The sequence below is a fragment of the Maniola jurtina genome, chromosome Z (assembly GCF_905333055.1).
Source record: "Maniola jurtina chromosome Z, ilManJurt1.1, whole genome shotgun sequence".
Taxonomy (NCBI): domain Eukaryota; kingdom Metazoa; phylum Arthropoda; class Insecta; order Lepidoptera; family Nymphalidae; genus Maniola; species Maniola jurtina.
The window spans coordinates 12,226,992-12,240,686 of NC_060058.1; the positions used below are offsets into that span (position 1 = coordinate 12,226,992).

Sequence of the window (13,695 nt, forward strand, 5' to 3'; positions counted from 1 at the left end):
TCAGTTAGACCATTTTTTGGGATGGGGGCTATCTCTAAAACTAAACTAGTTAGGAATATGAAATTTCGGTATATTATGTACCATATACTGTATTTAAACAACAAATACTGAAAATAACGATTTATAAAATTGTTTGTAAGCTGTGACAAAAACAAACGAAGATTTTTTTAGGTTTTTCTTTCACGGTTTATTGCAAAGCTTGGAAAAGAATTAATATTTCATACACCCAAAATATGATGTTCATAATTATGTACGGAACCGTAAAAGAGCGATGCGCGTAAAAAATAAGAATTAACTGGTTCAACTAGTATAATAAAGGAAATACAAGGATCAACTTTTATAAAAAGGCATGGAAGAAGAATAGGTTATATAATTATGTGCAAAATTAAAAGAGAAGTGACATTTGACAATGACTTAAAGGGTTGCCATGTAAAACTCAAAAAACTCCAACATTCCCCCGCGCGTTGGAAGCTCACTTTCAACGGGAAATTTCGTCAATTCAATTAAATTACAGCCTTTTGTTAGGAATCGAGTCGCGGAAATTCTGGAAGTTTCGGCTGCCTGGCGTCATATTCCGACTGATCTAAGTCCAGCGGACCTTATATCGCGTGGTTCAGACCCAGCCTTATTGCAGGCTTGTAGCTTGTGGTGGTCCGGTCCTGAGTTTCTAAAACAAGATGAAAATCAGTGGCCATCAAATCCCGAATATAATAATTCGAAATCACTTCCTGAAATTAAAGAAGTCACGTTACATACAAACATTGAACCTACTCAAAGTTTGATTGATTTTAGTTGTTTTTCAAATTTTTCACGTTTGAACCGAGCTATTGCATATGCTCTTAAATTCATTAATAAATGTAAAAAACAAACTTGTGATGAATTCTTAACAAGCAGCGACTTACAAAATGCATTGAATTTAATTATTAAAATTTCTCAAATGGAGTCTATTTCAGAGTATCAATTATTAAAGAATGACAAAAAGCTGCCTAAAAATAGCACTTTAAATAAATTTAATGTCTTTCTAGATGAAAACCAATTGATGTGCGTGGGTGGTCGTTTAGAGAATTCAGATTTTTCTTATGAAAAGAAACACCCAACCATTCTTCAGTCCTCACATCCTGTTACTAGGTTGTTATTTAAGCACGAGCATATTGGAAATCGCTTGATTTGTGATGTAACCACAAACTCACAGTTTTTGGATTTTCCCTTTTGTTGTGCTATAAGACTTACCTACCAGCCAAAGAGCAAAGGCAAACTTTCATACATTAATAATATCCAGATTTTTTTCTAATGTACACACATGCATATAAAGTGTAACAAAATCTCTACCTGTACTGGGCAGTATACCAAATTTCCTAAAAATCTGTTAAATAAGCCATGAAAAGCTAGCAGACAGACAGGCAGATGTAGAAACATACAGACGACCGACTCATTTATAATATTAGTATGGATAGCACTCGGCAATAATGTAGCTACATATCAGTGAAACAATTTTTGAATTCGGGTGAGTAGTTTCACAAATTACCACCTATATCTAAAATTACCAACTTCTAATAATTCAACCTTCTAATAACATAATATAGAGTGTTTAAAACATAATATATGCGTAGTTATTTAGGAAAACTGTTAGTGAATTGTTTTCAACCCCAACTTCACACAGGCAAGTCTGTCTAACCCCTAGGTTCTTGTAAAGCCAAAGCTAATGCACCATTCGCGACACCTGAGCAGCTTAAGAGCACATTTAAATTTATGCAGACAAATAATTTTGAGGTTAGGTTGACAGGATTTATTTTTTATTATTATTCAAATATGGTGATTGTCCAGACACTGTAACAGTGGTATATGCTAAACACTTGTAAATTTGGACCCAAGAACATGTATATATTGTAATGATTGATTAGAATCTTAGAGGAATATAGGTTAGTTATATTATGTTCCATACTGTTTCCTAGAACACATTTTTTTAATTATTTTCATTTAAAATTACTTAAATAAAAGTCCCAAAAATAGCCAGGGGTGAAAAATCAGAAATAAATCAAGGTCCAATATATTTACTTGCGACACGTTGACGAACTAGGCTGTGCCGAACTTGCCATCCTGTGTGATGAAGCATGGAATCTTTAAGAAAATATACCCACGTCGTAATTATTCGTCCTGTGCCAACAAAGTACATGCACAATGAACACGAAAATTTATAGGCACGGCACTATCGCGGTCTGAGATTCGTATTTTAAGTAGGTACAAATACAAACTTTGAATGAGAATTCGATAATTATTACAAATTTCATTCAATTCAATAACTGCACTTTAACGACTTGACTACCTACCACACAAAAAGGCTACACCAAAGCGCACTGGATAACTACAACAATTATTCACTGGATAACTATAACTTTTGCCTTTATTTTATTATCATTACGAATTTGAACTTTTCCAGTATTTTCGAAGTAAACATCCATTGAGCGAAGCGAAAATTCGTATGTCTATGTAAACATCATAATAATCCACAGCTTTTTTTTTTCTTTTCTCGTCTGGCTTTACAAAGATAAGCCAATGTCAAGTTTGTAGTTATTTGAAACAAGTTAGTTAAACTATGCAAGTATGGACCCCGTCTGTGCCGGCGCTCGCCGACATACGCACGACGGCACCCCCTGAGAAAAAGCAGAGCACGCCAGCCAAAGACTACAATATTATACTGGCGCCAGCCAGCCAACACCAACACAGACGAAGTCCATCCACAGCTTCACAGCTTCAAACTTTTTGACTGAAGGAAACAGGAAAGAAATGGGAAAGAATGAACGACATTAAGGCATAGACTATAACTAGTTGTTTTTGATTTATCGTGCAAAATATTGAAAAAATTGCCGAGTACGAAACCCTCAGTGCGCGAGTCTGACTCGCACTTGGCTTGTTTTTTTTAAAGGGGTGAAAATTGAAGATAAGGGTGAAAAACACCTTTTTGTGGTCTTGTGGTGGTGGTCTTTTGGTTTTTCATATAACCCGTATAGTAAACGAAGCAAAATTTCGATATATTGTACATAAAACTTTTTGTACAAATCAACTTTCTCATGAGAATAGTACATAACTAGTTAGTTACTTTGCTTAGGTACTCCATATACCTAATCGAATATAATAATCTTTTGTAAAATATCCAGTTATTTTATTTCTTTTGTTGATTGCATAAACGAAGAATGCTTCTTAACTATTTAAAATTAGTTTTTGCATGCTTGACATGCTTACAATGTTACCCGTGACAACTGTATATTCTGTTTTCTATCCGAGTTGGGAAATCGCAACACTGCTTTGACACTTCTTTTCTTTGTCCATTGTCAATGGTACTGTAGAGCACAGACCACGAATCTGCTGTACGCGCCCCAGTGATGCCAACTTAGCAACTTTATAGCTAGATCTAGCTATTATTTGGTGACAGACAGCCACAATTTAATGAAACTTGTAGCTAAACTTTTTAGCTACTTTTTCTAGCAACTTCCACTGCCTCATTCAATTCAAATGCAGAGGTAGAGTAGAGGTAGAGGTAGGTTATTCTCTCAAATGAATTTAGTGAAAAATAAGCAAAGAAACCGAATAAGTTTGTTAACTCTGAACTCATTCCTCCGCAGTAGAGACTTCCTCAGGAAAAGTGGTAAATGTTGCTATAACTGTGTTTTGCCTAAAGATGTTCTGCATAAAATGGGTACTCGGAAAAATATTCAAAACCAGCGAAAGACCCGGAACCCCAGCCATCGAAACCTTCCTATTTAATTAATTAGTTTTTAAATTATTTTTATCTTTTATTTTATTAATTTCTTAATATAGTTAAATTCTTTTGAAAATAAATTATTTAACCACATTTTTTTTATTCAATGACGTACACCGATACTTCAGACATTTTTAACTTTTACAATGTTAGAATTAAGGAAAATAAAAATGATTGTTAGAAATTGTCATTTTATTGTCACTTACCATAATACCTACCAAGTTCGTTAACGTAGTGTTTAAATACTCTTTGCCTAAGTTTTAACATTTAGCACTATCTAGCAACTTTTTGGGGTAAAAAAAACTGGCAATCTAGCAACATTTTGAAAAATGTCTAGCAACTGGGAAAGTTTGGACTTCGTCTGCGATGGCGTTTGCTGGCGCGCGTGCTATGCTTGTTTCAGAGTGTTTTTTTTTGTTAAGAGTGGCTGGTTTTTGTGTTAGTTGGTGTTTTTTGGTGGTGGAACTGACCGGGAAGCGCTCTGAAGGGGCGCCGCGCGTATGTCGGCGGGCGCCGGCGCAGACGGAGTCCATACTTGTATAAATTCAATAACTTGAAAATATCACAAACTTGACATTGGCTGATATCAGAGTAAAGCCAGATTTAAAGAAAAAAAAAAATAAAAAAACTGGGAAAGCTAGCAGTTGGCAACAGTGACGCGCCCACCTGGTGCAGCTTCGCGCCAAAATAAAATTCAATTGAATCTGCTGTAGAACTTCTAGAAATTCTTCTTAGAATTCTAACAGAAAATGGAGGGCGGTGAAAAAAACCATTTACTAAATGTTTCATCAGAAACCGAAACTTTGCCTGAAACCAGTAAATCACAAATCGGTAAGTTTATTATTATAGTAAACTATAAGTTACAGTTAGTTAGTAAACTACAAGTTTAACTTAGTTAGATGTATTGATTCCATTTTGAATGTTGAGTGTATTCACTGTATTGTAGCATCAGCTACCCAGTTTCAATTCCGAATATATTGTCTCTCGAGTCTAACAAGTCTAGGCTGATTTTTCACCGGAATTGTGATGTGTAGGGGTTAAAGCTAAACGGTGTAGTGGTGCAGGTGAGATGTGCTTTGGTAGGTGCGTGACTCGAGCATCGACAGGTAGCAAAAGCACGGGGTGCGACGTCACATCTACATCGCTCGCGCATCCGTAACTTCAATCTGTAGTTCTCATTCATAGCACGCATCCGTCAATATATAAAACGATTTGTTAAACCCTTTTCAATGGAATGTAAGACTGAAGCCTAAAGCTACGGTTTCTTAGGAGAGTGGTGCCTGCAGAGGCAATGTAGCATCCATTGATGATGTCTATACAAACAAGACAGCGTGGTCCCCTAAACGGCTGCTTGCTTTTTTAAATCCATTTGTTTAAAACTTGGTAGTCCTTAAACTTTATACTTTTATAAGATAGAGACAGTGTAATTCTGTAAACCGCAAACTGCACACTCATAGCACGTTTTGCACTTGGGCCTCCATCAGGATACATTCACAGTTCACATTCAGAGCCTCCGAGAGTCTTCGTTTAGTATTCAGAGGTCGGCAAGCACCTCGCATAAGTGTAGAAAGGCACTAAGGCTGAGATCTATGATCACTTTGATGTTGCTCAGACTTAAGATACTGTTAAAACGAGACAGCGTTATATTGCTAGCATAAACCTGTCTCGTTTTAACTGAAACTTAGTTGTAGTACGCGATATCCTATCACTATTCTGTCATTAGAGAATTCTTCCATATGTTTGTTATGACGTCATACAGCCGGATCATCAAATCAGCCACCAATACCTCATTTATAAAAATCTAATGAGTAACAATGAACCATCGTAACTGCTAAACACTACACTCTCCCTTAGTTTGGTAAAAATGGAATGTTCCTAATGTATAAAGAACCTGTTCGGTCCCATATAATATAACTTTGAATAATTCAAATCTGGTATTATATTGCAGGAGCAGTGAGCGCGGGCCCGACGTCCGCGTCGGCGCCGGTGAGCACGTCGCACGCCGCGCCGCTCGTCAGCACCTCGCACGCCGCGCCGCTCGTCAGCACCTCGCACGCCGCGCCCGGCGTCAGCACCTCGCACGCGGCTCCAGGTGGGGGAATGTGTCATGTATTTCATTATTAGGTCATGCCTGCGACTACATCTGGTGGCAAGGTTTTTAAAATCCCCTAGGAACTTTTTGATTTTCCGGATTACTAAGTAGCCCATTTTCGTCTTCAGGGTGCGAGCTATCTCTGTACCAAATTTCATCAAAATTAGTTAAACAGATGGATCGTGCAAAGCAGATAGACAGTCACCCTCTCGCATTTATACTAGTTTTTATAGCAAAAAACTGGTAACCCGAGCACTTGCATGCTTAGTGCTTAAAAATTTTAAAAAGAAAACCTGACTTCAATAAGCACATAACATAATTTAATAAGCACATAATTTCTCAAAAATTGATTGGTTTACGCTTCCTCCCATCGAGTACAATGGTATTGTCATCCTATATTGTGATTCCGTTAAAAATCTGGGGATACATATGGATTGCAATTTAGGTTGGACGAATCACATAAAACAGATTAGCAGGAAGACTTTTGCATCTCTGAGCTCTTTGCGTTGTCTACGATCATTTCTTCCAATTCCTACTAAAATTATGTTAGCACAGACTTTACTTCTTCCTATCCTTGATTATGCCGACGCAAGTTATATTAACTTAACAGAGGATCAGTTAAACAAGCTTGAGAGACTTCAAAACACTAGTATTCGGTTCATATTTGGGTTGCGCAAATATGACCATGTATCTCATTCTCGGTCTCGTCTCAAGTGGTTACCCATCCGACTTCGCCGGAACTTACATATCCTTTCTATTCTGTACTGTGTATTGTTTCACCCTTCTTCTCCTCCTTACTTGAAGGAGAAATTCGAATTTGCAGCGCGTCCGGGACAAGTTCTCCGCACCTCTAGGAAGCTTATTTTAAGGACGCCTTCACATTCTTCTTCCTTTTTTCAATAAATCCTCCACAGTTCAATCTATTAAATTGTGGAATGCCTTGCCTCTTGTAATCAGGGAGGCTAAGTCAATCAATATATTTAAGAGGCTGGTGAAAGATTACTATTTGTCACTATCACTTTAGCATTATCGGATTTATTTATTGGAACATATTCTACTAGTCTTAATAATAGTATGAGGATTTATTATTTATCTATATATCATATTTATTTATTATTATATTTAGGTCTATATTATGTATTTTATTATTTATAGTAGTATATTATTTAAATTTTAACATGTTTTTATGTATTTATTTATTTATTTATATATTTATGTATTCATTTATCCTAATATTATATATAAATGTATACTTGCACCACCTACCTCTAATATCTATAGCTATATCCTTTGGACCATTTTGGTTGCCTGGAAGAGATCGCTAGGTAGCGATAAGGCCGCCAAATTGTACCTATATTTTGTTGAGCTTTTTATGTGTTTTTCTGTACTAATTTTGTGGTGTACAATAAAAGTATATTCATTCATTCATTCATTCATTCACATACACTAAAAACTAAAAAATATTTAATTTACTACTGACTATATTATGTATACAAGAGTTAATGTAGCTCTATAATAACATTATTTAGAGCCCGCCTGCTCGTTTGCTCGCTATTTTATTTAAAAAGAAAAACATATCATTGTCAAGTGCAAAGTCGCCGTTTTCTATAATGCAAAGTTTGTCAAATAACAATAATATGTGTCCAGGCGTCACAACGTCGCATACGGCGCCAGGAGTAAGCACTTCGCAGGCCGCGCCCAGTGACAGCACGTCGCACGCCGCGCTCGGCGTCAGCACGTCGCACGCGCAGCCCGGCATCCGGCCGCCCAAGCGCGGCATGCAACAGCGACCGCTCACTGCCAAACGGACACGAGTTCAGGTATGTTCCAGTGAGCACGACGCACGCGCAGCCCGGCGGCGCCCGCCCGTGCGCCGCATGCAACAGCAATTATTATACTATACTAGCTGATGCCCGCGACTTCGTCATCGTGGATTTACGTTTGTCAAAATCCCGCGGGAACTCTTTGATTTTCCGGGATAAAAAGTAGCCTATATGTTAATCCAGGATATAATCTATCTCCATTCCTCAGCCAAATTCGTCCAATAGTTTTTGCGTGATTGAGTAACAAACATCCACACTTTCACATTTATAATATTAGTAGGATTGGGATATTAGGATTAATTCATTGCTGAACATATTTTGGTTCTGGTCAGCGGTAGGTTACGCTTTGTATTAACCTTCTCTGTTTATAACTTGTTTGATAGGGCTTTGAGCGTTCAGTGGAGGAAGAGTACCAGGTGCCGACGTCGCGCTGCGACCAAGACGACGAGAGCGTCATCGTAATTGATTCGGAGGAAGACGACAACCGATGCACAGGCACCATGTACTCGTATAGGGTAAACTAACTATTTGTTATTCTTTTTAGGGTTCCGTTCCTCAAAAGTATCAAAAGAATTTTTAGATTTGTCAACATGAAAATATAACCATTGTGTAATTTATCTACAATCACTTATTATGTCGAGGCTAATAAACAATAGTTGGTGAATTACTTACCGACAAAGTTGCGTCAACGAAACCGACTGAGCTTTCAGTTGCCCCCAGATGGTGCAGTGTATTGCTACATATTGTACCTTTTTATGACATAAAAAGAGCAAGTGTTTCTTGCTGGTTGTTCATACCAAACCAGGGTCTAGAGTCACCGACGTAGCATGAGAGACACTATTTGTCCCACATTAAATAAATAAGATTTGATTTTGGAAAAAGAAACCATTGTAGTTAGTTGTCCATCTGTCTGAGTCTGCCAAGATCCTTTTTCTCAGTAACATGTGGAGATATGAATGCGTGAAAAAGCAACTAGCATAGATAGCATTAGGATTAGACTTGTCAATCTCGTTCAGTTTAGAGATGGAAATAAATGCGTAACATGCATTCTTCATTTTTTTAGAACACTTGAGTAAAATATAAAATAGCTTTGTTTGTATTTATACACCAGGTGGGCGAAGAGGACGAAGACATAGAGGACGAGCAGGAGGTTGACGAAGGAATTTCCGAAAACACTGCCTTCAGAGAGTTTGCAAGAGAAACTCTTGCTAAAATAGAGACAAATGAGAAAGAAAATCTTAGAAAAGTAAGTGAAGAGTTAGGTGCACTAAAAGTTGAAAAATCCAAATTAAAAGAACAATACTCATTGGTTGCACGTCAACAGAATAATGTCAACAGAAAAATAGAAGAAATTAAAAAAGTTCATGAAGAACTGCAAGTTCTTAAAGATGGTTTGTCACGTTTGACGGAAGTATTTGCTAAGATTGAGGCAGACACAGCAACTGATACAAATGCCAGGCTGGCCGAGGAGATCAATAACAGAGAAGGTGTGGTAGCAGTCAGGTTGTTAGTAGAATCTCAGTGTAGCTGTTAGAACTTCCGTTACAAGGAACCTGTCTGTAATTTCGAAATAACTACCTCATATTGAGCTCAAATGGTTATTTGAACGATACCAACACTGAATCACACGTTTTTAAAATTTTTGTCTGTCTGTCTGTCTGTCTGTCTGTCTGTCTGTCTGTCTGTCTGTTTGAAAAGGCTAATCTTCGGAACGGCTGGACCGATTTTGACGGGGTTTTCACAGACAAGTAGAGGATTGATCAGGGAGTAAAATAGGCTACTTTTTTAACCGATTTTCAAAAAGGGAGTTGTGTTTTTCTTCCTATGTACACCGAAATCTCCGAGATTTCTGAACCGATTTGCGTAATTTTTTTTTATCGATAGAGGAACTTTGTGACAACTTTCCCACGGGATTTCAGACCCTAAATCCACGCGGGCGAAGCTGCGGGCATCAGCTAGTTCCTACTAAAATTATGTTAGTACAGACTTTACTTCTTCCTATCCTTGATTATGCCGACGCAAGTTATATTAACTTAACAGAGGATCAGTTAAACAAGCTTGAGAGACTTCAAAACACTAGTATTCGGTTCATATTTGGGTTGCGCAAATATGACCATGTATCTCATTCTCGGTCTCGTCTCAAGTGGTTACCCATCCGACTTCGCCGGAACTTACATATCCTTTCTATTCTGTACTGTGTATTGTTTCACCCTTCTTCTCCTCCTTACTTGAAGGAGAAATTCGAATTTGCAGCGCGTCCGGGACAAGTTCTCCGCACCTCTAGGAAGCTTATTTTAAGGACGCCTTCACATTCTTCTTCCTTTTTTCAATAAATCCTCCACAGTTCAATCTATTAAATTGTGGAATGCCTTGCCTCTTGTAATCAGGGAGGCTAAGTCAATCAATATATTTAAGAGGCTGGTGAAAGATTACTATTTGTCACTATCACTTTAGCATTATCGGATTTATTTATTGGAACATATTCTACTAGTCTTAATAATAGTATGAGGATTTATTATTTATCTATATATCATATTTATTTATTATTATTTTTAGGTCTATATTATGTATTTTATTATTTATAGTAGTATATTATTTACAAGAATAATACTTCCTTCTATAATCCAGTTGTTCGTATGTGTCGCCTGTATAATGATCTTTTCACAATAAATCATAATATTGACATTTTTAACAATAATATTAATATACTAGCTGATGCCTGCAGCTTCGCCCGCGTGGATTGGTCAGATCCCCTGCAGCATCAGGATTGAGGAGTTGGACTCCAATTTTTTTGCGAAACAATGTCACAAAGTTCCTCTATCTATTAAAAAAAAAATTACGCAAATCGGTTCAGAAATCTCGGAGATATCGGTGTACATAGGAAGAAAAACACAACTCCCTTTTTGAAAGTCGGTTAAAAAAGTAGCCTATGTTACTCCCTGATCAATCCTCTACTTGTCTGTGAAAACCCCGTCAAAATCGGTCCAGCCGTTCCAAAGATTAGCCTTTTCAAACAGACAGACAGACAGACAGACAGACAGACAGACAGACAAAAATTTTAAAAACGTGTGATTCAGTGTTGGTATCGTACAAATAACCATATGAGCTTAATATGAGGTAGTTATTTCGAAATTACAGACAGACACTCCAATTTTATTTATTAGTATAGATTTCAAAGAAATTCATCAACTTTTTTCGTAACATTCTTCTTTCATCTTTATTTTTTAAATACTGTTCGTATATATATATATAAGATTTAACTTCTATGCATATTTGTCCTTTAAATACTTAAATTCATGTAGTAAACCATTTTATATTGTAAACATTATTGTAAATTTTTATTAAGCCTTCATGTTAAAAATTCTGTGTATATCTTGTGTAATGTATATTTTATTTAGGTATAGTATTGCTGTGTACACCTATTAGGGGTTGTCACTTAGATTAGGATCTTTTGTTTTTATGTTTGGACCATTTTTAGTTACAACCTGTTTTGTGTACCTTTAAATAAATAAATAAATAAATTTTAACATGTTTTTATGTATTTATTTATTTATTTATATATTTATGTATTCATTTATCCTAATATTATATATAAATGTATACTTGCACCACCTACCTCTAATATCTATAGCTATATCCTTTGGACCATTTTGGTTGCCTGGAAGAGATCGCTAGGTAGCGATAAGGCCGCCAAATTGTACCTATATTTTGTTGAGCTTTTTATGTGTTTTTCTGTACTAATTTTGTGGTGTACAATAAAAGTATATTCATTCATTCATTCATTCATTCACATACACTAAAAACTAAAAAATATTTAATTTACTACTGACTATATTATGTATACAAGAGTTAATGTAGCTCTATAATAACATTATTTAGAGCCCGCCTGCTCGTTTGCTCGCTATTTTATTTAAAAAGAAAAACATATCATTGTCAAGTGCAAAGTCGCCGTTTTCTATAATGCAAAGTTTGTCAAATAACAATAATATGTGTCCAGGCGTCACAACGTCGCATACGGCGCCAGGAGTAAGCACTTCGCAGGCCGCGCCCAGTGACAGCACGTCGCACGCCGCGCTCGGCGTCAGCACGTCGCACGCGCAGCCCGGCATCCGGCCGCCCAAGCGCGGCATGCAACAGCGACCGCTCACTGCCAAACGGACACGAGTTCAGGTATGTTCCAGTGAGCACGACGCACGCGCAGCCCGGCGGCGCCCGCCCGTGCGCCGCATGCAACAGCAATTATTATACTATACTAGCTGATGCCCGCGACTTCGTCATCGTGGATTTACGTTTGTCAAAATCCCGCGGGAACTCTTTGATTTTCCGGGATAAAAAGTAGCCTATATGTTAATCCAGGATATAATCTATCTCCATTCCTCAGCCAAATTCGTCCAATAGTTTTTGCGTGATTGAGTAACAAACATCCACACTTTCACATTTATAATATTAGTAGGATTGGGATATTAGGATTAATTCATTGCTGAACATATTTTGGTTCTGGTCAGCGGTAGGTTACGCTTTGTATTAACCTTCTCTGTTTATAACTTGTTTGATAGGGCTTTGAGCGTTCAGTGGAGGAAGAGTACCAGGTGCCGACGTCGCGCTGCGACCAAGACGACGAGAGCGTCATCGTAATTGATTCGGAGGAAGACGACAACCGATGCACAGGCACCATGTACTCGTATAGGGTAAACTAACTATTTGTTATTCTTTTTAGGGTTCCGTTCCTCAAAAGTATCAAAAGAATTTTTAGATTTGTCAACATGAAAATATAACCATTGTGTAATTTATCTACAATCACTTATTATGTCGAGGCTAATAAACAATAGTTGGTGAATTACTTACCGACAAAGTTGCGTCAACGAAACCGACTGAGCTTTCAGTTGCCCCCAGATGGTGCAGTGTATTGCTACATATTGTACCTTTTTATGACATAAAAAGAGCAAGTGTTTCTTGCTGGTTGTTCATACCAAACCAGGGTCTAGAGTCACCGACGTAGCATGAGAGACACTATTTGTCCCACATTAAATAAATAAGATTTGATTTTGGAAAAAGAAACCATTGTAGTTAGTTGTCCATCTGTCTGAGTCTGCCAAGATCCTTTTTCTCAGTAACATGTGGAGATATGAATGCGTGAAAAAGCAACTAGCATAGATAGCATTAGGATTAGACTTGTCAATCTCGTTCAGTTTAGAGATGGAAATAAATGCGTAACATGTATTCTTCATTTTTTTAGAACACTTGAGTAAAATATAAAGTAGCTTTGTTTGTATTTATACACCAGGAGGGCGAAGAGGACGAAGACATAGAGGACGAGCAGGAGGTTGAAGGCGGTGAAGAAGAAGAGGAAGCAGAATCTTCTTCTTCGGAAGAAGAAGCGGAAGCAGAATCTTCTTCTTCGGAAGAAGAAGCGGAAGCAGAATCTTCTTCAACACGTCAGGTGACTATTTTCTTCTCAAAATAAACAATAACATTGAAGTCTGTCTTCATTAGGTTTTCTCTCACAAAACGGAGATGTGTAACTGGTAGATCATAAGACCTGCAGTAAGATTTTTGTCTAAACAAGTAAGATAATGTCTCTAAGTAATGCTTTCATATTTTACAGGGAACATTATAAAAAAATATAGCACTATTTTAGAATTTTTTACGTAACTTTGTTTAGACTTACGCAGTAGTTTAATAATTTTCATTATTAAGTGTCAATTTTTTTAACCTTTAAATACACAAAGTTCATTTATATGGGATATTTTCTCAGACATGACTGGATGGAACCTTCTTCTTCATGCAACCCAGTTGGGCCAAATTAAGGAAAAGATAAGCGCTGTTAGAAGAAAAAAGTCGTTGGTTATGATTGACAGAGATAGCAAATGTGTCACTACCTTCCGTTTGGCGAAGAATAGGGCATCTTATATGAGCTAAATCGTGTTGCAGGAGTCGCCGGTGGCGGGCGGCGCGGGGGAGGGCGAGGGCAGCGAGCTCGGCGACAGCGGGGCCGGCGCCGCGCACGAGCCCGACAGCGAGCC

The 13,695-nt window shown here is 37.5% G+C and overlaps 1 long non-coding RNA gene across 1 annotated transcript; it reads right to left on the reverse strand.

The window, feature by feature from the left end:
• Positions 1 to 354: 354 nt before the first annotated feature.
• On the reverse strand, positions 355 to 2,535 carry LOC123880059. Its single transcript, XR_006799155.1, has 2 exons — positions 2,056 to 2,535; positions 355 to 667 (listed from the first exon to the last, which is right to left on the reverse strand). It is a non-coding gene; the product is annotated as an uncharacterized LOC123880059 (long non-coding RNA).
• Between the last annotated feature and the right edge of the window lie 11,160 nt (positions 2,536 to 13,695).